Consider the following 5136-nt stretch of genomic DNA (forward strand, 5'->3'; position numbering starts at 1 on the left):
CTTGTCACCCACCTCTAACGATCATTTATCTCCACATTGAAAAGAAGCCCCTGATTTCTGGTATGGAACTTGTCTACCAGCTCAATTATATTGTTCTTTCCCAAGTGCTTAATATAGCCCGCTGCACACAGTAAGATCTCAAAAAATATGGTGATTGAAAATTCAAAGTTATATGGCATTTGTTAAGCACCTACTATGTGTCAAACACTGTTCTAAGCTCTGGGGTAGATACAAGTTAATTAGCTTGGACACAGTCCCTGTATCATGTGAGGCTTACAGTTCAATAGTATTTATTCAATAGTATTTATTGAGTGCTTACTATGTGCAGAGCACTGTACTAAGCACTTGGAATGAACAAGTTGGCAACAGATAGAGACAGTCCCTGCTGTTTGACAGGCTTACAGTCTAATCGGGGGAGACAGACAAGAACAATGGCAATGAATAGTTTAAGTAGGAGGGAGAAAAGGAAAGGCACATAGAAGTAAAGTGACTTACCCAAGGTCATGCGGCAAGCAATTAGTAGACCTGGAATTAGAATTCAGGCCCTCTGACCCCTAAACCATGGTCTTTCAGCTAGGTCAAGCTGGTTTCAAGTCTCTCGTCACTGCAGCATGGCTCAGTGGAGGCTTGGGAGTCAGAGGTCATGGGTACTAATCCCGGTTCCACCACTTGTCAGCTGTGTGATTTTTGGCAAGTCATTTAACTTCTCTGTACCTCAATTACCTCATCTGTAAAGTGGGGATTAGGACTGTGAGCCCCACGTGGGACAACCTGATCACCTTGTATCCCCCCCAGTGCTTTGAACAGTGTTTCACACATAGTAAACGCTTAACAAATGCCATTATTATTATTATTATTATTCTCCTATTGCATTGTATTCTGCAATAGGAGAATGCCCTATTTCCTCTCCCTCTCTAATCTCCTCAATGTTGGTCACACTCAATTCTTCTGCCTATGATCCACTGTGCATATCCTTTCCCACCCTCAGGACTCCCTCCCCAGTCAAATCCACCAAACTAATCTCCTTCAATTTCAGGGGATAGGCACTAATCTCTACTAATCCCAGGCAAAACTCCACCTACATAGTCATTTCAGACCATGAGCCAGTTTAGCAATGAAGTGCATGTTACCCTTATTCACTCATATTGGTTCACTTTTTTTGTTACCAGTTGTAACTGGTTACCACTTTGTCCCATTCTATGTCCACAATCTCTGAAACTTTTCTTTACCATTAGATTCTAAATAGCTTGAGTGCATCAACCTTGTTTTCTACTTTTATTGTATACAAGGATGACAGTCATTTGGAAGAAACATATCCACCCTCCATATGGCCTGTTTGGAGGTGGTCTACAAGCAGGAATGGCTATTAAGAACAGGGGTTAAAGTTATATCTTGAAACACTCTTCCTTCCTCCTGGTGACAGACTGGATACAACTACTGTGATATGAATTTCCTTATAAAGGATTTTCATTGCAAAATTTAATTAGTCCTAATGCTATCTCTATGAGCTGGATATGGAATTGACAAGCTCAGCATTGCCGAGTATAAAGATCACAGGCCTGGGAGTCAGAACACCTGGGTTCTAATCTCGACTCCACCATTTGTCTGCTGTGTAACCTTGGGCAAGTTATTTAACTTCTGTCTCTCAGTTACCTCATCTGTAAAACAGGGATTGAGACTATGAATCCCACATGGGATAGAGATTGTATCCAGCCTGATTATCTTGTATCTATCTCAGGCCTAGCAAAGTGCCTGGCACATAGTAAGCGCTTAACAGATACACTTTAAAGGGTAAAGTGTAACCCACCTCTAACGACCATTCATATATCTCCACATTGAAAAGAAGCCCCTGATTTCTGGTATGGAACTTGTCTAACAGCTCAATTATATTGTTCTTTCCCAAGTGCTTAACATAGCCCTCTGCACACAGTAAGCTCTCAAAAAATATGGTGATTGAAAATTCGAAGTTATATGGCATTTGTTAAGCACTTACTATATGCCAAGCACTGGGGTAGATACAAGGTCATTAGGTTGTCCCACATGAGGCTCACAGTCTTCATCCCCATTTTCCAGATGAGGAAACAGAGGCCCAGAGAAGTTGTGACTTGCCCAAGGTTACACAGCTGACAAGTGGCGGAGCCGGGATTAGAACCCATAACCTTCTGACTCCCAAGCCCGTGCTCTTTCCACTGAGCCATGCTGCTTTATGCTCTAGAGATTCCAGAACAAGAAGGAACCTAGAGGCTACCACGAGAACGATCGTCTTCGGAATTGTTGGTTCCAAATTCATCTTGAATTTTCCATTGGTTTTCTTCCTAGAACATTATACTTCACATTGCCATCTAAAGAAGCTTCCAATGATACTTTCCTACAACCTTCTCCATATGACTTCTTGTAGGCATTGTTCAGGAATAAAATGTTGAACCTGGTTGAAGGTCACGGATTTTCGCAAATTAGAGCAAATGATTTAGAAAAGTCAAATACACTTGCCCACAATTCAAGAATTTCCCCACAAGCTTTGGTGACCTAGAAAAACTCAAAAAGACCTTTGAAGAATGAAAAGTAATCTTCTCCATACTAGTGAATAATCCCCTAATCCACTGGGGGAAAAGAGAGGTTATGGAATGTATAATTACTTGAGGATCACACATGATATCCTGCAGTGTCTTCCTAATTAATAGTGACATTTAGGACACTCCTCATTTATAAGATAAACCTCAAGGCTACCCAAATTTGGAGAATTTGCCTTTAAAGATTCATTCATTCTTAAAAGGGAAGTTTAAAAAGTCTTTGCTTAAAAATTTCTTAGGTTTTTAGTATTAAATAATTCAGTTTTTGCTAAAATTGAACTGAAGCACAGTTCTGGTAAATGGTGAAATAAAGTTAATTTAAAAATAACACTTAAACCATCTCAAAATTACAATATCTAATTTAATCCATAGTCTGTAAATCTAGTTTAACAATGTAACATAAAAGAATATATGCCAATTTCTTAACAGAAGAGGGACCAAAAGCCTAGTACATGACTATTTGGAAAAAGAGACAAAAAATTCTTGAATAATTTTTGAGTTGACTGTTAAACATGTATTTAAATGTTTAATTTCAAATTATTTTCCACTTATTCTATGAGCAGTGCTTCAGATCATCAGACAGACAAAATCAATTCTAGCATTGTAACATCAGAAGTATAGCACATTTAATTTTTTCCTGCCCTTGTGGAAAATGAGCAGAAAAACAGCTGACCTGAACATCTGGGTGCTATCAAGACCAAACTTATGCTGAAACATAAATCAAATCTTCCTCCTTTCCTCTTCTCCATTCTCTTCTGTACTGCCTTATCTTGCACCTTTTATTCATCCTCCCCCAGCCCTATAGCACTTAGGTATATATCTGTAATTTTACTTCTTTATATTAATGTCTGTCTCCCCTTCTAGATTGTAAACTCACTGTGGGTAGGGAATGTATCTGTTATATTGTTATATTGTACTCTCCTAAGCACTTTGTACTATGCTTTTCACACAATAAGTGCTCAATAAATATGATTGACTGACTGTTTCTTGCCACCCAGTTCAGCTGTAGTACAATCCCACCCCAATCCCTCTGTTTCCCTACCTTTGAAGCCCTCGCCATCTGCTGCTAGCCTATTCCGGTCACTTACTATTATTTTCTGCCTCCCCCCCACCCCGCTCCCCATGCCTTACTTCTAACTTTCTGAACCATTTCAACACCTTTCTCACTTTTCTTTCTCTTGTTCACCATCCTTACATTAGGATCTTCAACATCCACATGAATGTTGCTGATGACCTTTCTGTTGCACATTTCTTCTCATTCCTCAACTCCACCAACCTCCTGCTCCACCCACCTCACCCACCCACTAACTTGGCTGCATGCTCAATCTCATCTTCTCGACTTGTACAATCATTAACCTTACCTGCATTCTGACCACAACTCCTGACTTACTTTCTCTCCCACATTCCTCTTCCCCATAGATCTGTCCTGTTCCCCCACCAAGACCTCCAATCCTTTGACCCCATCCAATTTTCTAACATCATCATGCCTGATCTGGTTTCCATACCCAACCTTCCTTCTTCAGACACACAAATCCACACCCTCAACACCCTTGTCCTCTCAACTGAACTCAATTCCCTTACTCTTCTATTCCTATGCCAAACTTGTTTCACCAAACCTCAGTCATTGATCACCTCCAGGGTACACTTCTGCTCTTGCAAACAAGCAGTGGATTGTTTCTGGCAGAAATACGGACACTAGACTGACCTCATCTTCTAAACCTCCCAGCAGTATTTCAAGAGACCTACTTCCTCTCAAATTCTATTGTACTCTACATCAAAGCAACTGCACCTTCCCTTCCTGCCTCCATTACCACAATTTCAATAACACCTTCCAATGGCCCCTTCCCCACTGCTTTCAACTTTGTCCATGTGTCCCCTTAGTTTACAAAGACCTTCCCTATGGCACCAACCAAGTATCATCCTATTCCCCTCCTACCATTCCCCTCCAAACTCTTTGAGTGAGTTGTCTGCACACATTGCCTCCACTTCTTCTCTTCGAATCTCTTCTTGATCTCCTGCAATCTAGCTTCTGCTCCCTCTGCTCCACAGAAGCAGCTTTCTTTAAGACCACAGTGACTTCCCTATTGCCAAATCCAATGGGCAATCCTTCCTAAAACTCTTCAACCTCTCAGCTGCCTTTGACACTGTGGATTACCCCCTTCTCCTAGAGCAGTTTTTAATCTAGGTGTCACTAAAACTGCTCTCTTTTGGTTCTCCTTCTGCCTCTCTGAGCCTTCATTCTCAGTCCCTTTTATAGTCTCAATCTCTGCCTCCACCCTCTAGCTGTGGGGGTCCTCAAGGCTCAGTTATAGGTACACATGTATTATCTATCTACACCCACTCCCTTGGAAACTCATTAGCTGCTATGGCCTCCACTATCATCTTTACATAGTTGCTTCCAAAATATACCACTCCAGCCCAGATCTCTTTCCTTCTTTGCCGTCTCACATTTATTCTTGCCTTCAGGACAACACTACTTGTATGTCACTCTGACACCACAAACTTAACATGTCCAAAAACGTCCTTCTACAGAAACCCCATCTTCCCCTGACCATCTTATCACTGT

This window comes from Ornithorhynchus anatinus, chromosome 1 (assembly GCF_004115215.2).
Source record: "Ornithorhynchus anatinus isolate Pmale09 chromosome 1, mOrnAna1.pri.v4, whole genome shotgun sequence".
Classification (NCBI taxonomy): domain Eukaryota; kingdom Metazoa; phylum Chordata; class Mammalia; order Monotremata; family Ornithorhynchidae; genus Ornithorhynchus; species Ornithorhynchus anatinus.